General features: G+C 34.3%; 1 long non-coding RNA gene across 1 annotated transcript; it reads right to left on the bottom strand.

Moving 5' to 3' along the window:
• Positions 1-22,217: 22,217 nt before the first annotated feature.
• Positions 22,218-22,992, bottom strand: LOC141346418 (uncharacterized). The gene is made up of 2 exons (XR_012357211.1): positions 22,821-22,992; positions 22,218-22,736 (listed from the first exon to the last, which is right to left on the bottom strand). It is a non-coding gene; the product is annotated as an uncharacterized lncRNA (long non-coding RNA).
• Between the last annotated feature and the right edge of the window lie 259 nt (positions 22,993-23,251).

Genomic DNA, 23,251 nt, shown 5'->3' with positions numbered 1-23,251 from the left:
TGCCAAACATTCTGCTATCATTGTTAGTGCTCCAAAGATATTGTTTCAAGACACGAGAATAGATAACCGTACAATAAACTCAAAATAAATGTGAACGAGAACCAAACAAGATTAACTGGAACTAAATGGTTGAACTAAATCAAACAGACAATCAGTAACCAAAGAAACAAAGAAACAGTGGGAACAAAGGAAACAGGAACTATACACAGACAGAAACATAGTGTAACGCTGCGGAGAAGAGGCAAGATGAGGTGAGGATCTACGTGCAGGAGTTTATTGAAAAGCCAAGAAAACAACAAATAATCCAAAATGGGTGAAACATGGAAACCAGACACGAACAGAGAGCAACCATTACAGACATCTAACAACCAACGAAGCACAGAGAAAACACAAGGACTATTTATACACAGGGCAGAGGTAATGATCTAAATGGTAACCGTGGTAACTAACGAGGAGTGGGTGTGGTCAAATGAGTGTCCATGGGGATAAACAAGGGAGCAGAGTGGCAGGGAGACAGTCAACAATGGGGCACAGAAACTACAAAATAAAAGTCCTTAAACACAGACACAGAAAACACAGACCAGACTCATGACACATAGCAGCTAAAGAAAACACAAACATAACATAATTGTGAAAGAAATAGAGCAGAACTGTTTTAAATTCACTGTAAGCCATGGTTTAACAGGGTTTATTGCTTTATCTGACATTCCCGAGATTTCAGTTAGATAGAAACTTGCATGACTAGAAAACAAATGCCTGGGGGAGGATGGCCACTGGGTGACAGTCATCCTGTTTTGACAACTATTTTGTGTCTAATAACATAGTTATTTACTGCATTAGTCTGCTATCAACGGCTCAAGCTTTAGTTACTAGGTTTAAAATTACATTTTTGGAATGAGCAACAGAGGAGTTGGATGAGATTATTCCTACTTACAATAGTGTTTTAAGGACAAAAATGGATGAATGCCTTAAAAATGTATAATCTGATCAATGTCTTGAGGTGTGGTAACTGTAGTATAAGCAGAATAATTGACTCTGGTCTGTTGAATTCTTAGTAAATAATGCACACCTAAGGTGTAACAGCCATGGCGCGAAGCACACCTCAGGTGTGCGATATTTTCTAAGAATTGAACGGCCTGTCCTCAACTATTCCTTACTTAACAGATGGCCCTCCAGGAGCAGCACTGGACAACATTAGATCAGTATTACTGCACCACTGCATCTATTTCTTACTTGCCAAACATTCTGCTATCACTGTTAGTGCTCCAAAGATATTGTTTCAAGACACGAGAATAGATAACCGTACAATAAACTCAAAATAAATGTGAACGAGAACCAAACAAGATTAACTGGAACTAAATAGTTGAACTAAATCAAACAGACAATCAGTAACCAAAGAAACAAAGAAACAGTGGGAACAAAGGAAACAGGAACAATACACAGACAGAAACATAGCAGCTAAAGAAAACACAAACATAACATAATTGTGACAGAAATAGAGCAGAACTGTTTTAAATTCACTGTAAGCCAGGGTTTATTGCTTTATCTGACATTCCTGAGATTTCAGTTAGATAGAAACTTGCATGACTAGAAAACAAATGCCTGGGGGAGGATGGCCACTGGGTGACAGTCATCCTGTTTTGACAACTATTTTGTCACTGCTTTTTTCCCCTACTATCACTACATTCTTAACACATTTTATTATTATTATTATTATTATTATTATTATTATTATTATTATTATTATTATTATTATTATTATTTTATTTTCATCTAAATACTGTAATTATTTATGAAAATTGATGAAGACCCTCGCATGCAGCATCAACCTACCCAAAATTCTATTGACAAGTGGCAGTGGAGAGTAGCTTAATTTACAGGCATGGGAATGTATGTGTTTTGATCAGCAAAGGTTAAATGGTAAAATGGCTTATGACAGATTTGTATCAAATCCATACAGCTTTCACTTCACAAGACTTTAATTGATGGGCTGTGTCTATGGCACCCATTCACTGCAGATAATCCATTGGTGAGCAAACAATATAATGCTAAATTCTTCAAACCTGTTCAGATGAAGGAACAAACTCATCTACATTTTTGATAGCCTATAGGTAAATCTTAAGCAAATTGTCATTTTTGGGTAAACAGTTCTTTAATTGATTTTAGTATTGAACCTCTTATTGTATTCTGTTATACCTGGAATGTGTACAGGGGTTAACTGACTGGAAAGAACATAAAATGCATTTATAGGTGGATGACATTTGTGGGTGGAGTTTGTTTGTCTAGTGAACACTGCTTGAGTTATGCTTCAACCCATCCTTTCCATTTAGTATGCAAGACAAGAATTTGTTTACAGTAATTGCATTACAAATCATCTATCACATTGTAATTACTATGCCAGATGATATTCCATCTATGCATTCTTTTTTTCAGCTAATGCTGCCTCTAATTCCTTCCGCAGTAAAAGAAGAGTGTCTTGTAATTCTCTTTGCCTCTTTAAAGAGTTTTAAAAAGGTGACTAATTGTTTGTTTGTGAACCTAAACCTAGGAACCTAACCTAAGTGCTTTGTAAAAAACTTGTAAAGTAGTCAATGATTAATTTAGATGCCACAAATGTAGATTTGGATTTGAAAGAAGTAGTTGACTCTAAGAAGAGGGAGCGGGGAAGGGACTGTATTTCTCTGACCAATACAGATTAAATAGTAAATCCCAACACTGATGAGATATTAGCTGTATCTCACAGATGGATCAGATCTCTGCACGAATGTCAGTATTATGTCAATAGATATTTTAAAGTATATCTTAAAAAGCCCTGATGCAAATCTGGTGACAAACCAGTTTTCAAGAATGCAGAACAGACAGTGCCCGAGGGATCTTTGTCATTTGTGGTGTTGTTGATACAAATTTTCATTTGATTGGTAACAGCCTGATAAAATGTAAGAATTTGACATGAAAGATAATGCATACATCTAATAAGTTAGAAATAATTTTAAAGGTGCAAATATCACATATACGCTTATTTAAAAAATACTGTCCACCCATGATGTCCATGTGAACAGTTCTAAAATTTTCACTTTAGCTGTCTACTTTAGTAATGTTAAAGTTCCTTATATCTGCATTACACATAGTCACATAGCCTGTTTTATTTAGTTATGAGCTGTTTGAGAAGTCGTGGGCTGTGCTGCATTGATATCAACACCTGTAGATGAAAATCAATAAAACTATTTAACTATCTTCCATCTATACAGGTTTTAGCGGTGTGCAGTATAGCTGTATCTGAAGCAATGTCAGAATGATTTGTATGTGTATTCAGATAAAATCAAGAAATGGATGGGCTTTTAGCAAAACGCTCCACTATAGTTATAATTTCTAGCTAATTAATGAGTTTTTATAAAACGGATAGTTCCGGTCCTTGATTTTTAATTGGTTGAGCTGCGTTCTAAGCTGTTGTAAATTATTGAGGCATGCGAAGGCATGGTTTACAGTGAATATATAATAGCTAAGGGGGTTTTAGACACTGTTTTGCGTCATACATTTCAGTGAACCATATATTTCAACATATGTTGAAAAAAATATGATACAATGTACTTTATTGTCCCCTTAAGGAACATTTTTTTGGGCTTAGTTTATGCTGCATATGCAAATCACACATAAATAACTAAATCACATATATCACTCTTAAAACATGCCATATAGGAGAGCAAGGCATGCGAACAAGTATATCAATAGTGAAGTTGCACAACTGAACAACCACTATTGCACAACTTCCTAACCCATGAAACCAATAATAAATAACATAAATAAATAATATAAAATTGCATGATGTTAAATAATCAATGCTGACCAAAACCCAATCATTGGCCTTTGTCCTTGTCATTTAAAATTCTCATAGAGGCAAGCACAGTGTTTTTCAACAGGTTGAGTCAACATTTGGACACTCTGTACCTTCTTCCTGAAGGCAGAAGCACATATTCAGGATGTAAGATGTGAGAAGGATTAGCCAGTATTTTAAGATCTAATGTTCAGTCATGTTTATTTTGTGCTACAACTAGTAGTGAAGAAGAAGAGATAATTGGTTCTCAATGATAATTGGTTCTCAATGATTATTGGCGCTATATACAGTGATCTGTGATATATATCAGAAAGGCATGTATTAAAGGAAATAATTGAAAAGTGTGAAATAAAGTGCCTCACAGGTGTTGATCGTATTAGGGATAGGTGTATTTTGTTACAGTAGTGGATCATATACTTATATACTCATATACAGTACACTAGTGCATCATATATTAAAGGTTTGTGTAAATTTAATTAAAAAAAAACTAAAAACTAAAAAATAATAAAACAAAAAACTAAAAGCTTATTTCATTTTCTTCACTTCATGCGGTTCAGGGTCAACTTCCTGTTTGATGTCTGCCACGCCCACTTATGTGATGTCACACCAGTCAGAGCATTCAAATTTCATTATGTGGTCTCACAGCTAGGGCTCAGCCAAAAAGTTTTTATTTTTACTCATTAGGTGAGAAAAGGATCTTTGTATAATTATACTGTCCCATTTGACCTTATGACCTTATTGACATTACACTTGGCAAGCTTGGATTTCAGAGACACGCACAGAGATGTTTGATATTTGATTTGTGCTTAAATTATTCATAGAAGTAACACGCATTCTAAGGCCTATTTACAAAAAGGCAAATAGGTAAATAATCATGCTTGCAAGTATCTATTTGACAGTGACAGTGAATTGTGGCAGTCTTTTTAAAAAAAGGATTTACACATGTCTATCAGGAATCATAGACTTGAACAAGGATGGAAGTATAGCGCAATGACTTTATTACAGGATGTGAAGAACATAGGTAAACAGGCAGTAGCGGTGGTGGAAAGGGAGGGATGAACAGTCAAATGACAATGAGGCAGAATATAATTGAAGAGTTATCAATAATAGTATATTTTTCTTAAAGGAACAAGGAGAAGGATCCACTGAAGCAAAGACAAGGAAGCATCACACAGAGGTGCATAAAACAGGTCAGCAGCATATCCTACACATTGGTTAGTCCTAGTCAAGACAACTCTGTCTGTCTGTATATCTGTCTATCTGTGTGTGTGTGTGTTCTGGTATGGTTTATGAGGACACAAATGTGTGTCATGACATGGGTACTAGGGGAGAGCGGGGCAAAACCACTTTTTGAATTTTGCGGTTTATGTAAATCCATGTGGGGTTCAGAGTACAATTTTTATCCACATTATTTTCACACATGTCTAGTACAAATATGTCACTTTGTTTATATATTTCCAGTGTATACGTTTTTCGTTATTTACCTCAAAAGAAAGGAAGTAAAATGTGACAACATGCCCCATAGGTGGGGCACATTGTAACATCTGAGGGGCACATTGTAATATAACCATATGACAGCTTAAAATGTTATCTGATCGAATAAAAAAAATATATACACAACAAACTAAAATATTTTGTCAATTAAATACATGTATTGACTTTTTCAAATAAAGTAAGGACATTTTTTTAAAATAAAATAATCTAATTTTGGAGTTGTGACAATGAACACATCGCAACAATGCTTAGAATGTCCCTGATCGCAACACACAGCTATACAGTTTAAAACAATGTGGACAAATAGATAAAACACATTCAGAAAAACACTCCACTCCCTCCATACACAGCTCTCATAGAACACGACACACGTAAATGGGCCAAAATGCTTTACATTTCTCGAAATAATAATTTCTGAACATTAAACATCAATTGTCGGTCTTTATTTACCTGTTTCTTGTGGTTTCTCATTAAAATCCATAAAAATAAATAGTGTAAATTGCATTGCTAATATAATAGAATAGCATAGTTTAGATTATTGTTCTGCATCCTACCACTGTGCTGATTTACATGCTGTTTAACTGTTTCATTATTTTATAACTGAATACCAAAGTCTGGACCAATATTATTATTGATTTCTCAATATAGACATTTTTTAAAAATCATAAAAATATGAAATCAAATTGAATACTCCAACAGATTATTGTTCTGCGTGTCCCCAAGTACCACAGAGAAGTTGTTTTACTGTATCTTTTTTAATAATTTCATACCAAAGTCAACAAATGCTATTTACACTGCTTTATAGACATAAAAAATGGTAAAAATATGAGATCAATTTTTTTTGAAAACTCCAACAGATTATTGTTCTGCATGTCCCCAAGTACCACAGAGATGATTTTCACGTTGTTTTACTGTATCATTTTTTAATATTTTCATACCAAAGTCAAGACAAATGCTATTTACATTGCTTTATAGATAGATAGATAGATATATAAACATGAAATCAAATTGTTTTTTGAAAACTCTTCATCTCCTCAAGTACCACTGTGGTGATTTTCATGCAGTTTAACATGTTTCATTTTTTTATAATTGCATACCAAATCTGGACCAATACTATTTAATATTTCTCTATAAAGACATGATTTATAAAATCATAAAAAATATGAAATCAAATTATTTTCTGAAAACTCTAAAAACAGATTGTTAGTCCTACCCCCGTCCACCGCCCACCCCCCCCCCCTCCCCCTTTACGTCTATATAGAGAGAGTTAATAGTATTTTTCCTTACTTTGGTATGCAATTAGTTAAAAAAAAATATGAAACAGTAAAACTGCATGAACATTTGATTTCGTTTTTATTTATATTTCACATTTTATTATATTTTTTATGATTTTAATAAACATGTCTATATAAAGAAATATTCAATAGTACTTTTTCCTTACTTTGGTATACAGTTATAAAAGAATGAAACATAAAACAACTTGAAAATCACCACAGTGGTACTTAAGGAGATGCAGAACAATAATCTTTTGGAGTGATTTCATATTTTATGATTTTATTCAAAGTGTCTATATAGAGAAATAGTCCATAGTATAAGAAATGAAAGTGAAACGAAATGAAAGTTAAATGATAGTTTCATGTTTTTATGATTTTATTAAAAAAAATATTCAATATTATTTTTCCTTAGTTGGTATGCAATTTATAAAAGAATAAAAAAGTAAAACAGCATGAAAATCACCACAGTGGTACTTGTGGAGATGCAGAACAAGATTCTGTTGAAATCTGAAATCTGTCCGAAATTTGCGGAAAACAATTTGATTTCATATTTTTATAATTTTTTTTAAATGTCTGTACAGCAATGTAAATAGCATTTGTCTTGATTTTGGTAATAAATTATTAAAACATGATACAGTAAAACATGAAAATCACCACAGTGGTACTTGAGGAGATGTAGAACAGGATTATGGAGAAATTTGCGAAAATGTTATATTTTTATGAAATTTTAAAATGTCTATACAAGAATGTAAATAGCATTTGTCTTGACTTTGAAATTATTAAAAAATGATACAGTAAAACAGCATGAAAATTATGTCAGTGGTATTTGGGGAGATATAGAACAAGATTATTGAGGAATTTGAGAACAATTTGAGTTTATATTTCTATTCATTTTTAAAATATATGACACAGTGAGGTAATAAATAGCATTTGTCTTAAATTTGGTATGAAATTATTAAATTTTTTTTACAGTAAAACAACTTGAAAATCACCACAGTGGTACATGGGGAGATGAAGAACAAGATTATGGAGGAATTTGCAGAAAACATTTTTTGTTATATTTTTTTAAAAGTTAAAATGTCCATACGGCAAAATAATACAGTAAGGTCTTGATTTTGGTATGAAATTATTAAAAATTGTACAACAAAACAACTTGAAAATCACCACACTTGGGGACATGCAGAACAATAATATGTTGGAGTTTTCAAAAAAAAAAAATTGATTTCATATTTTTATTTTTACTTTATTTTTTTTGTTTATGAAGCAATGTAAATAGCATTTGTTGACTTTGGTATGAAATTATTAAGAAATGATACAGTAAAACAACTTGAAAATCATCTCTGTGGTACTTGAGGAGATGAAGAACAATAATCTGTTGGAGTTTTCAAAAACAATTTGATTTCATATTTTTATCATTTTTTTATGTCTATAAAGCAAAAATAGCATTTGTCTTGACTTTGGTATTACATTATTATAAAAATGATACAGTAAAACAACTTGAAAATCACCACAGTGGTACTTGAGGAGATTAAGAACAATAATCTGTTGGAGTATTCAAAAAACATTTTGAAAGCAATGTAAATAGCATTTATCGACTTTGGTATGAAATTATATTAAAAAAAAAATCATCTCTGTGGTACTTGGAGACATGCAGAACAATAATCTGTTGGAGTATTCAATTTGATTTCATATTTTTATGATTTTTAAAAAATGTCTATATTGAGAAATCAATAATAGTATTGGTCCAGACTTTGGTATTCAGTTATAAAATAATGAAACAGTTAAACAGCATGTAAATCAGCACAGTGGTAGGATGCAGAACAATAATCTGATGGAGTTGCAGAAAAGAATTTGATTTCATATTTTTAATGATTTTTTGCGCATGTCAGATTAATAGTATTTTTATTTGGGAGATGGAGATAGAGAGATTGTTAATAGCATTGGTCCTGACTTTGATATGCAGTTTTTTAAAAGCAGTTGAATAACATGAAATGCGCCGTATTAGGTCGGAAGTGTTTGTTACCGTAAATATCTATATAGGCGTAAATATCTATAGGCTCCTTCATCCTCCATCCCTAATCTGGAAACCTATCAAACCCAGCAATCTTGAAGGGCACCTCAGTTCTCTAATTAATTATGCGCCTGAGTGAGAATACACAGGTGCATAATTCCCTCGCATCCTAAGGAGGTGGAGCTAAAACGAGAGGAATTTACAATGTCATTTCAAATGTTCTGAATGCATTTATCAAAGTGTTAGAATTCAAACATATCTCAGAATTTTATACTGTGATAAGAAAGAAAAGAAAAGAAAAGAAAAGAAAAGAAAAGAAAAGAAAAGAAAAGAAAAGAAAAGATAAGATAAGATAAGATAAGATAAGATAAGATAAGATAAGATAAGAAAAGAAAAGGAAAGGAAAAAAAAAATCTTATACCATTTTTGTCGTTTCCCCAGTGAATGCGTATATTGAAACAATACTAGAACAATACTAGTGAGCATCCGACCGGACACTCTCAGCGAAAAACATCGCGCTCTGTGGAGAGTCTACATTAGGTTAAAAAAACAGCGTGGGAAAACACAGTGAGGGCGGGATTCAAGCCTCGTCTCTCTCTCTCTCTCTCTCTCTCTCTCTCTCTCTCTCTCTCTCTCTCTCTCTCTCTCTCTCTCTCTCTCTCTCTCTCTCTCGTTGTCTGCGCTCATTAGATCTCTAGAAGTTTTGAGAGCTCGATCAAGTAGAGCGTGACTTGAAGAATAACATCTTACGTAGCTAATGCGAAACTGAAAAAGATGGAAGTAAATATATAGAGAAAAACTCGGGGAAACGGCGAGGAAACGGCACAATGGATTAATGTGTTAATGTGGTGAGTGTTCACGTGTGGACATGTATTACAGTTTATTTTGCGTATTACAAGCGCGTGCTGAACGGAGCGAACGCGAGGGGTTGAATGCAGCCGCACGACGCGAACTGTCCGCTGCAGTTACAGACTGGCTGTAAATGATTTGTGTCACAATAGTGTATTCAGACATGTTTTTGCTCTTTGTAAGACGATTCTGTCTATGTTCTTATATATAAGTTGGCTTTTTAATGAATGACTAGTTTGCAGTTTTCATTCGAATGTGTAATTGTACATTTGTAGAGTTCCATGTAGCATACTTTCACATTGTGCATTCATTGTATTTGACTCTTATCGTTTCAGTTTTGTTAAGGACCTGCAGTCTGTTTGCTGAACTTTCTTCCTTATAGATTAAATCATTTAAGAAAGAAAATAACTGCATTTATAAATATCTTACCATCATGTTCAAAGGAACTGCTCGTCACTTCCCGAAAATGTAGATTTATACACAAATCAAAGAGAAAACATATTTCCTTGAATTGCTTTATTATGGTGTACATACAGTATGCCATCTGTCTCTACATCTGCCATAGACAGCACACTACCACCATTAGCTATTAGATATACTGACATTAATCAACCAGCTTTTGTTTGTATCCTGTTTGTGCTCTGCTTTTTATGGAAAAATTGCGTTCTGCAAGAATGCTGAAAAGTACACTGACAGTAGTGCATTTGTCAATATTTATTCAATATAAAATAAATTATTTGCAAAACATCTATCAGTAAATAAGACTGAAGAAATATTATAACAATTGGGAAATGTCTCACATTGTTCATTAATTTTATGCAAATTATATTTTTATGGAGTCCTTTTGAGTTGAGGATGATTGGCTGGCAGATTGTACTCGGCAAGAGTGCTGATATAGGTTTAGTATTCTACCCTGGTTTTAGACAGACTGTTGGATCAGCTGACTGGGTACACAAAAAAAAGGAAGTGAAATTTGAAAAAGAAAAACATCACTTCAGACCATATGTCCATTATGACAATATCATAACTTCAATCAGCAACATTTTCCCCTTTTTTACATCTCTTTTGTTGTTTATTTATGCCTCATATGATGAGCACTTGTTTTGTTCTTCTGCATACTCTCCGTGTGCCCTTATTCTGTCTCCATTCATTATTTTTTCTCTTGGTTAAGATCTGTCACACACAAACCTTTTGTTTGGATTGAAAAAGCTTTTCTTCTTCTTTTTTTTTCTTGGCAGGTTTACTTAAGTGTGTTTAAAAGCTTGGCTGATTTAAAATTCTCCTCCACAGTGGATTGCCTTTGCTGGCGTAGGCGTTTGTTTCTCTCAGTGGTATTGGGCACTGGCCAAGTATGAAGGACTAAGAGACAGCAGGTGAAATTATTTATATCCTCTAATTTGTGATGGTGGTAGCCTAATGTTTAAAGATCTTAGCTTTAAAACAGAAAGCTTGCAGGTTAAATCCCATGGTGTGACAGGAGAGGTACATGAGATTCATTTGTCTCTTTCACCTTGTGCCCTTGAGCAAGGCACTCAACACCAGGCTACACAGATATATATTTTTTTAAATAATAATTTGTATATCTGATGCAAAAGAGTTGAAACGAAACAATAAAGAATTTGCCTATTTGAGGTGATGCCGCTGTAGCGGCTCTCTTCCTTGTGATTTTTACCAGCACAAAGCTGGAATTGTGCACCTGGCTCCCACACTTTAAGCATGAAAATGTTTGTAGCATGTGTGTGTAGGCAGCTTGCGTGTCTAAATATATGATTAGAGAAGGCTCTTTGCATGAAAGGAAAAATATTTTAAGCAAAAGATGATATATATGAATGAAGACATTTTCCAGTGATATTCCCCTATGCTGTAGCATATTTAACTAGATCCTAACCGATTCTTTTTGGATTCTGTTTGTGACCCTGGACCACAAAACCAGAAGGGTACATTTTTTGAAATTGAGATTTATACATCATCTAAAAGCTAAATAAATAAGCTTTCCAATCATGTATTTGTTAGGACAATATTTGGCCGACATACAACTATTTAAAAATCTGATATCTGAGGGTACAATAAATAAATAAATACTTATTAAAATAAACTAACCAAAATGAACTTTTGATGTTTATGGTAGGAAATTTATTAAATATCTTAATGGAACATGATGAAAAATTGATAATTTTGACCTATACAGTGTATTTTTGGCTATTTCTACAAATATATCCATGCTACTTAAGACTGGTTTTGTGGTCCAGGGTCTAATTTTTCAAAACACTAAAGAAAATACAGGTGACAACGCATGTTTTGCATAAATGATATCTGAGCTATGCACAATAGCCATAATAGTACATGTATATGTAGGGTTTAAACATGTAATGTGGTTTACAGTTCAGATCTCTTACCAGGCTACACCACACCCATGCTGCTAAGAAGTTTATCTTATCTTTAGATTTAATTGTCTGCATGACTAATTGTATAGGATTTTAAACAATTTAGAAGAGTTAGAAACTTGGATGTTGGATAGATCTCACCCTGGTCTGGTTCAGAAGCTTAACTGTAGACTAAATCTGCAACCTACATCCTTGAAAAAAAATGCTTATCCAGAAATGAGAATTAATCATTTACTCATCCTCAGGTTGTTTCAAACCTGTATGACTTTTTTTTTATTGTGTGTCTGTTTTGTGTGCAAATGCAATACAATACAACAAACAGAGATTGAAGCTGTAAAGCTTAAAAAATGAAATAAAAGATTGGTATTCGGAGCTTTTGTGAGGTTTTTGTTGTGTAAAAGAGAAGTAATTAGAGGTATTTACTTATTTAAATGCTACTGATACTGTTTTGCAATTATTATTATTTTCCCACTTGAAGCCTAATACATAATGTCTTTTCTAAACATAAACGTCACTGAGGCATCAGCAGGTCATAAAAAAAGTACAAATGAGCGTGCAGGATTTCTTTTCTTGAGGCTGGTGTACTCAAAACCAATTAATTTTTACTGTTGCAAGGTCATTCAATTACTATAGTGTATGTCATTGATAACCTAACACACCTAACCAAAGACGTGTCTCAACATCATAAAAGCAAACCACCATCTCAAGCATTTTTGCCACAAGCCCAGATTAATTTCTGACCTTTGTGACGATAAAAATAACACACTATACGTACATGCTGGCACATGACAGTTAGAATAATAGCATCAGTAATACCCCTGATTGCCTCTGTATAATTTAAAACCACTGTTGTTACTCTTGTCAATAGTAAATAGAGACTTTGACCCTAGGCAGGTATACCTAACGCATGGATAACCTTTCGCCTTTTTCTCATTTACCATTCAATTTCAGTTAGATGAAACTTGTCTTTCTGGTCTGGGGGATTGGAGCTGTGTCTTTATGTATCTTGTAAAAGGTTTGTGTGTATGTATAAAGCTTTCAAATTTGTTTCAGTAAAATATTATCTCTTTTTTTTTCCCCTATGGAAATTTAAATTTCAAATACCTTCCCCAAATTGAGTATCTAAATGAAGCCTCTGAATATAAAATTGTAAACATGCTTCAAAATATTATCATTAATAGTTGTCTGCAACCTTAACTCCTCTCTGTGGTTTGTTGTTCTGTGTATAATGATGGTCAGGTCCCCTGCAATGTAAAAGCAGATAGCAGTGTCTGGCAGTCAGTTCTAAAACAGCAGCAATTAGAAACTAGAACTGACCCAGAACTGCAGGCATCTACAGCCACTGCATGTGTATACATATGTGTACATACATAAGGTAGTTGGAGATTGCAGCTGCACTGACTAGATTGTAATTATGTTGGCTTGGAGAAGCCAACATATTGTTATGCTATTTAAACTTATTATTATTATGTTGGCTTGGAGAGCCAACATACTGTTATGCTATTTAAACTTATTATGTTGGCTTGGAGAAGCCAACATATTGTTATGCTATTTAAACTTATTATGTTGGCTTGGAGAGCCAACATACTGTTATGCTATTTAAACTTATTATTATTATTATGTTGGCTTGGAGAAGCCAACATATTGTTATGCTATTTAAACTTATTATTATGTTGGCTTGGAGAGCCAACATACTGTTATGCTATTTAAACTTATTATTATTATAGTTATTATTCTTATGACCTAAGAAAATTTCTGACAGCTACTCCTCCGAGGCCTTTGAAGCCACAAGGCCCAAACTTGGCAGAGACCTGGGCCCTTGTCCCGAAAGATATGCTATATCTATTTGGACTGATCAGATGTACAGTTGATTTATTATTAATTTTTGAATATGACAAATTTCCCAATGAATTACATGGGCTGAGAAAAAATGCGCCCTCTAACAGTAATACCTCTCGACTGAAGAGGCGGGATTCAAACCTCTTACTTACAGTCACTCTGAAAACGGTGGAAATAGAAATAAATACCGCCTTAAAAATGTAAATATTACAGCGATTTAACTCTAAATACCCATTAGAACATATCAACAGCTAAATTCAGTGGTTTGTGAGTATTTCTTGTAAAAGAAAAGCTCGCACCCGTCAGCGCTTATACAAGCCGTCGGCATGTACTCTCTCTGTATGTGCTCATAAACAACATAATTTGCACGAATTAGAACGCCTTTAAAATTAATATATTTCAGCGATTTATTTGTAAATACCCATTAGAACACATCAACAAATCAGCCTTTTGTGATCTGTTTTATTTCAAAGTTAAAGCACTGTCTTCAGCAAATGTGTTATACAGACGAGCTTTCACGGATCGGAGCTAACTTACCCGACTGAGAATTATACATGACTTTTAAAAGCATTTAAATAAAAACACTCCAGCAATCCAACACAATCAATATACAAGAATATTTTAAAGAACTACATTAGCTGCAAATGAGCTTTTCAGTTTCACTAACGAACATGTTACCGAGCTGTGACTTACTTTCACTTTGAATTTGGTGGAAAATGCATATAAATAATGCCTTTAAAATTACAATATTCCAGCCATTTAATTGTAAATACCCATTAGAACACATCAAGACTTGAATTCAGCTGTTTGAGCGAATTTATTGAAAACCCTAAGCAATTCCTTCACCGCGTACAGATTGCTTTCAACGAGTATACATGGAGACGAACGACATAATTTGCACGAATTAGAACGCCTTTAAAATTACAATATTGCAGCGATTTAATTCAGTCCACCCATTAGAAAATATCAACAGCTAAATGCAGTTGTTTGTGAGCATTTTGTTTTTTCATACAGAGAGCGCTGCGTTCAGCAGTGTGTTAGACATGAGCTCCGAGATGTCCGACTGAGAATTATACATGACTGCACGTCTTTTAAAGGCATTTAAATAAAAACACTCCAGCGATTCAACACAATAAATATAGAAGAATATTTTAAAGACCTGCATTGGGTGTAAATGAGCTATTTCAAACGTTTTACTAACGAACATGAGATGTATGGCTGCATTATCAGTCTGTGTCAACAAATAATTCATTTGCAGGTCTTTTAAAGGTAATCAAATAAAAACATTCCAGCGATTGCACACAATAAATATAGAAGAATATTTTAAAGAGCTTCATTGAGTGCAAATGAGCTGTTTCATAGATTTAACTAACTAACATTGGATGCACTGCTCAGTTCTTCGTCTGCATCATCAAAGACATCATTTGCACGTCTTTTATTCATTTTTTTTTCAATAAATATAGAATAATATTTTAAAGAGCTACATTGGGTGTAAATGAGCTATTTCAAACGTTTCACTAGAACATCAGATGTATGGCTGCATTATCAGTCTGTCAACAAACATCATTTGCACGTCTTTTAAAGGCATTTAAATAAAAACACTCCAGCGATTGCACACAATAAATATAGAAGAATATTTTAAAGAGCCGCATTGAATGCAAATGACCTGTTTCAAAGGTTTTTAACGAACATGAGATGTAAGGCTGCATTATCAGTCTGTCAACAAAGAATTCATTTGCACGTCTTTTAAAGGTAATCAAATAAAAACATTCCAGCGATTGCACACAATAAATATAGAAGAATATTTTAAAGAGCTGCATTGAGTGCAAATGAGCTGTTTGCACTGCTCAGTTCTTCGTCTGCATCATCAAAGACATCATTTGCACGTCTTTTAAAGGTATTTAAATACAAAAACTGCAGCGATTTAACACAATAATAGTATAGTAATATATTACAAAGGTTAAATGCTTGCTTATTTCTGCTTTTCGGCTCAACCGCACGGCAACGCGACGCGGCTTTGAAGCAGGCGCTCATCACATATTCTAGTATGGCAAGCCGTTTTAACCTAAAATCCACACACGATCCTCTATGGCAAGCTGTTTTAGCCTAAAATATACTAAGCATTTCTAGTCGTACTGCCATTTTTACTAGCAACAATTCAATTACAGAGCTCTAAGTGTTCTGGGCTGGCCCTTTTGCCCGAAGGCTGCCCAATTTGGCTCTCCAAGCCAACATTTAAAGTTTGTCATCGAACTTTAGCTTCTAGTTATATTTTATTATTCTTATGACCTAAAGGAATTTCTGACAGCTACTCCTCTGAGGCCTTTGAAGCCACAAGGCCCAAACTTGGCAGAGACCTGGGCCCTTGTCCCGAAAGAGTTGCTATATCTATTTGGACTGATCAGATGTACAGTTGATTTATTATTAATTTTTGAATATGACAAATTTCCCAATGAATTACATGGGCTGAGAAAAAATGCGCCCTCTAACAGTAATACCTCTCGACTGAAGAGGCGGGACTCAAACCTCTTACTTACAGTCACTCTGAAAACGGTGGAAATACAAATAAATAACGCCTTAAAAATGTAAATATTACAGCGATTTAACTCTAAATACCCATTAGAACATAATCAACAGCTAAATTCAGTGGTTTGTGAGTAGTTCTTGTAAAAGAAAAGATCGCACCCTTCAGCACTTATACAAGCCGTAACAACACGGTCTCACCCCTATTCGTCACATACTGCCGTTTGGTCATTTTCCCCTCACGTCCATAAGCTGACGTTGAGGGTACCCCCTCTTCGTCGCGTGGCACCGTAGAGGGTCATCCGATAGATTTGAATGCAAATCCCTCATCTTTGGATTTTGACGAAAGGGGGTTAGGCATCCAGATGAGAGCAGTTGCGTACAAATACCACGCAGAATCTTCTACGGCAATTACGTCACCAGCGAGGCTCAGTTCGACCAGTTCACCTGATACGTGGTGTACACCTTCAAGCAGGTAAGTGACCGCAACAATCTTTTCATTATTTTAATTATTTCACTGTTTCTGCATCACTTGCATGGGGTCATGTGTTAAAACGGAAGCTTAGTGGAACAGTTAGCGCGGCTGCTAAGTTAGCCTACGATTGAGATTAGCCGAAGCTAACTTCTAACTCGTGCAGTTTGAAATCGATACATAAATAAAACTGTTTTTAATCATATTCACGTGGCTGAAATCAGCTCTACAAATCAACCAGCCTAGTATCGCGTATCATGTAAAAAGTCCGCACATTTACCATATTTTTACCATAGTAACGTTCACTGTTGCTCGACAATGTCATGTAAATGCACACTAACCACTAGCTTACTATGGTTTTACCACTGTAACTGTAGTCTTACTGTGGTATTTGTAGTATAAGCACACTAACCACTAGCTTACTATGGTTTTACCACTGTAACTGTAGTCTTACTGTGGTATTTGTAGTATAAGCACACTAACCACTAGCTTACTATGGTTTTACCACTGTAACCGTAGTTTTACTGTGGTATTTGTAGTATAAGCACACTAACCACTAGCTTACTATGGTTTTACCACTGTAACTGTAGTTTTACTGTGGTATTTGTAGTATAAGCACACTAACCACTAGCTTACTATGGTTTTACCACTGTAACTGTAGTTTTACTGTGGTATTTGTAGTATAAGCACACTAACCACAAAGCTTACTATGGTTTTACCACTGTAACTGTAGTTTTACTGTGGTATTTGTAGTATAAGCACACTAACCACAAAGCTTACTATGGTTTTACCACTGTAACTGTAGTTTTACTGTGGTATTTGTAGGATATGCACACTAACCACTAGCTTACTATGGTTTTACCACTGTAACTGTAGTTTTACTGTGGTATTTGTAGTATAAGCACACTAACCACAAAGCTTACTATGGTTTTACCACTGTAACTGTAGTTTTACTGTGGTATTTGTAGGATATGCACACTAACCACAAAGCTTACTATGGTTTTTTGATTTTACGGTATACTATTTGTAAAGCACAGTAACCACAATGCTTACCACACTTTAAAAAGTTTTTGTGAAGTAATTGTAATTCAGTATTTTTTTTTTCTGTCTTGCAGTTATGTCAGATCACCTACTCCAGGAGCTCTTTTAAGTAGGGATGCACCGATCCGTATCGGCCGATCACTTGCGCGTTTTGTCAGTAAAGCCGGTTCTGTAATCAGCGGTAAATGCCATCAGGTGCGTGATTTCACGTTGAGCCGTATATACTACACACAGCCGTTGTTCACTGACGAGCTGCGCACATTCACACTGATAATGAACATTGATTTGCGCAGCTCGTCGGTAAACAACGGCTGTGTGTAGTATATACGGCTCAACGTGAAATCACGCACCTGATGGCATTTACCGCTGATTACAGAACCGGCTTTACTGACAAAACGCGCAAGCATGATCGGCCGATTCGTATCGGTGCATCCCTACTTTTAAGAAGCCATCTCTGGTAAAAGCCATCACTGTATGAACTGTAATCCATAATTAATCTACACATAGTTTTGCTCTCTCTCTTTCTGTGATTTATCATGACATTTTTAAAATCTCATAATTTTGACCAATTCTGTCAGAAAGCTGCTAGAATTAACAGGGAACTTGAACTCAAAGCTCCCAATGCTGATCTTGAAGAAGCTGTCAAAGAGGCTAAACAAGTCCTTCAATGATTCAATCTTTCACAGTAATGTTGAAGACATTTAGCCATAACTGATTTGCTTTAATCAACGCATCCTTATTTTAGGTGTTAATAATGACTTTCCTTACAGTCCTTCCTCTCAAATATTTTGGTCACAGATTTTGTTTAGCACATTGTCTCAACATGTGTGTATTTCTCTTTGTTTCAGGGTAAAGGGAAGACCAAAGGAAGGCCTGTCATGGGATTTGAATTGGGCCATGTTGTGCATTTATGGAAAAGACCAAAAGCAAAGGCAAACATTCCAATGGTATGTCAATGTTGGTCTGAGCACCTTGACTGAACTGTACTGCAATATCATATATCAATATATATATGATATTGTACAAGTGTACTCAAACAAAATTCTCAGATTTTTCACTTTTACTTCTGTCATTGGCCATTGCCTCAACTCTCATGTTAATTGTGTCCATTGTAAGTAGTCAGAGTGTTTATACCAATCCAGTTCATATTAAGTCCATTGTATTCTCTCTATATTAACCTTTACAAATTGGCACTGCCTCTTCCTGTTCTAACAGTACATGATATCTGCCCACACCTCAGAGGCTCAGAGCCTTTTTTTATGTTGATTTTTATTTAACACATCTGTCTAAGAAGCACAAGTCTGGAAATGCTAGTTTATCTTGTCACAAATCAGATCATTGGTAAATTTGGCCAAATCAGATTGCTTAAAGCGGTTCATACCAAGAGCAAGAACAACAATAAGAACTATTTTAGCATCCACACCAACGGACGATAGCGTTCTGTTTACACGCTACAGTCATCTGCCATCTGTTGTCAATGTTTTTGTTGTTCATCATGTGATAAATTCTCTTTCTTCCTGTCTTGCAGGATTTCTCACAGACTACTTATGTATATACATATACAGTGATAGTGACAGGAGTGACCACAGTAGAGATGGGAGTGTTGACTGTAGAGGAGAAAGTTAAATAATAATAATATTTTATGGGACATTCATATTTGTACTTAACTAGCACACTGTAAATACTGTTACATTTCTATTCCTTAAATTTATTTGTCTTTTACTATACTAAGTGGCTTTTTATTTTATTTATTTTATACATTTATTTATTTCATAATTTTACTATGTTTAATATGTTTATCTGTGCTGCTTTCTTGTTTTATTGCTGCTGGTCTTTTTGAGCTACCAAACAAATTTCGTTGTATAACTACAATGAAAATAACGTATCTTTATCTTTATCTTTATCTTTATCTTTATCTTTATCTTTATCTTTATCTTTATATTTTAATTGTTATTAACCAATAATTTGTCTTGCATTTAGTCACAATAGAAGCAAACAACAATTACAGGAGAGATATATTTTTAAAGGTAATAATTGTAAAATATTGAAGTATTGTTCTAATCATTTTTTTTGGCCTATTAGTTTGTTAAACATAAGCATTGAATATTATCTGGCATCTTAACGTTTTCTGTAAACAAATTCTCTTTTTATTTTTGAATATTAGACAATCTTTTTAAGGGGTTTTCTATTGCCTATTTTTTAATTACCTCTATGCAAATGCATTTCAAATACAATCAACTACTTGTTTTGTCTTTTTTTTTTCTTTCGTAATGGCACAAACTGGAGAGAGAGAATGCTGTTCTGGGCACTGTTTATCTGTGAAAAGTTTGATGTCAATAAACATTGGGAAATGACTACAAAATGTGTGATTCATTATTTTATTCTTATAGTTCATCTGTCAGGTCTAAGAATTGCAATTTTGTAAGGTCCATTTCCAGGAAGCAGAAGTGATTAATTGTTTACCCTTAATACACTGTAAATGTTACAAAAGCTAAATTAAACAGTAGGAAAAAGCTTCATGTTAAAATAATCATTAGAGGTGCATGTTTTTTTGTTTTGAAAGCAAATTAAATATTTTGAATTATTGTTCACAGCAATTTATATCTAAGTTTTGAGTTTAAATATTGTACATACATTTATATTAGTGTGAACATAATTTGATAATTTTAATGGGAACCATTATGCCCTTATTTAAAAAAATAAAAATTATCCCAGTAATCAAATCTATTGCTGCATCAAGTTAACCAAACTATCCAATCTGTTGTTCCAGTTTTATGTTGAGTGGGGACAAATAAATATTTAACTGAATATTTGTATTTGCCACAAGAACCCGGAAGAACCTGTTATAAATGACCATATGTGGACAAGTAAGTGAGACGACTGTTCAATTGGGTTGCCATTTGGAACTCGCTGTGATTGGACTATCTTTTAATCCAAATGAAAAACAACGCTTAATGTTGCAAAGTCCGTGTTGCTCTTATTACATCAGTAATACCTTCAGTTAACAACGAAGTGTTGCTATGTTGTGAGAACTTCCTAATTTACAGAGATCCTAACCCTAACCCTAAGCAGATCTTAAACTACAAATAACAGCGCCATTTTTTCGTGTTCTATAGATAGAATGGAAGAGGTTTGTGGGTAATGTAGTTTAAAATGTTTAATATTAAAATAGTGGAAAATGCAATCTTTTTTGAACAAAGGTTTATCTAAACATGTTCATTGTGTAAATATCTATGACATATTTAAGAGGCAGGCTGAAATTTGTTTTTTACTAAGATCACTTTTTAAAACACCTTTATACCACATTTCCATGTATGTTTGAAAACTGTGTCCAACATTATGTAATTAACATAGCATAAGTAGTTGTCCTGCCAATTTTCTCTTTGACATTATAATCAGACACTGATTTACAGCCATTTGAAATGTTCATTTTTTTGCTCTTCCATGGGACTCTACTGGGCCCCTGGAGATGGAAGGGCAGTAAAAACACACAAATCTATTCTCATCATGGACAACACACTGTGCTGAGTCACATTTTTTAGATTGTCTTTTCAACAATTTGCCAATATGTAAGTTGCAAGTCATAGTTATCTTAGAATAAGAATAGACATTTCCTATTTGAATTGCGCTCCATTTATTTAATTAGATCAGGAGCAAGAACACAGTGATGACAGGAAATTAAGACACCAGTTTAAACAACCAATACATATTGTGACACTTCTTTGTACTATTACACAATGTCAGTGTGTCATTCAGTAAGAAAAGGTACAGACAGTGTGGTTTATGCAAAAGCCATACAATTCATTCAATGCAAAGGATCATAATATAAAAGACATCATTTGTATCTTTGTCAAATATTCCTCATCTTTGTCCTTTGTCCATCTTTGCAAAACATCAGTAATGTGCATGCTCATCTTATTTATTATACAGTACAGGATTTGTGTTGATCTTTCCCTGGTCCATCACCCTCAGCTGTGCATAAAGTGCCTGTAGCAATATAGTTGCAGTCTCTTCTAATGAATCTTTCAGCCTTCCCTTCATGTAATGAAGGTCATTAATATGACCAAATGTCACATCTTAATTAAAACACTCATGGTAATTATGTGTATTGTTAACTAAACTAAATGGTGTATTTACCAAACACCATTCCTAATAAAAAATATTTACCATACGTTATTATCCAATACTTTGTGCAATACATCACTAAGACAGATACAGTAACATATTAAGACAAATGATATTCAAGAGAAATAAAAATGTGTTATGTTAAAACCATGTTATTTTAACCAGATGAAGCCTCCCAAATGCATGCATGGTTAAATGTCTTCAGCATCATAGAATCACATTCAGTTTCCTGCTCATCATCAGAGCTCTCTTGGTTTTCTTCCTCTTGCTTATCCATATCCCTATCTTAATAATCCCCTTCCATGTCATGAACAATTTCGGTTGTTATTCATCACACTACAGTACAACTGACGGACAAAAGACATGTGACCAATTCAAATCATATCACTTTATTTTCACAATACCATGATCACAAGTGTACAGGCGGTGACATTTTTTTTGTGCAAACTGCAGCATGACAGTAAAGACAACAAATGTTCAATATATAGGCAACACACACATATAAGGGACTCAATACAGGTAGAGAACAATATGGTAAATAGTATGCTATACAGAGATCATGAAATTAAAACAATAATCACAGTACGCATACCTTTGCAGCGCAGTGTGGAATGAATTAGTGCAAACAGAATGTCATGGTGCAGAATAATAGTGAGTTAGAGTCCAGACAGTGCAACTGATAGAGAGCAGTGCATATGAGCTTGATGTGCTGTGTATTGTTTCTGGTACAAGTTCAGTGCAGTCTAATTGCCAGTGGAAAAATGTGTCTGCTGGTGCAGGTTCTGCAATAACTTCTGCCTGATGGTAACGATGAGAGTAATCCATGGCTCTGGTGGCTGGAGTCTCTGATGGTCCTCTGTGCTTTCCTCACACACCAACTGATGTAAATATCCTGGAGGGACATAACATGTATTTAGGGTGTTGTAAATCAATAAACAATATATATTTTTATTTTTAATTGTTGCATTGGACTTACCATTGATTCTTGTTGGAGATATGGGCCAAAAGGATCCCTTCACAACTATTTTGCAGTTGTTCAGTTGAAACAACTGAGTAAACAGTGAAGTTTACTTTTATGGACCGTAACATCTGAGCTGTCACAGTAGAGTTGTTCAGGAATGCAGTCTTCATCGCAGTTAACTGGTGGTTTCAGGCTGCAATGATGCATCTGGTGGCCATTGAATTGATATCGTCAACTGCCTTCATCCTCCTTCAAACAAACAGACAAAACAATAAGTCAACAATATTTCCAGAGAAATAGTGTTGATGAATAGGTGCAGGTGTCAGTACTCACCATATTTGGCCAATCCTGCCCAAATTCCAGATAATGGAATTGGAGATGATAGCACAGTTGATTTGCCAATTCTAGGAGCTATAAAAAAAAAGAAGTGCATGTGAAAATGGTAA

This window comes from Garra rufa, chromosome 12, assembly GCF_049309525.1.
Source record: "Garra rufa chromosome 12, GarRuf1.0, whole genome shotgun sequence".
Lineage (NCBI taxonomy): Eukaryota > Metazoa > Chordata > Actinopteri > Cypriniformes > Cyprinidae > Garra > Garra rufa.
This window is presented reverse-complemented; position numbering and strand designations above follow the sequence as displayed.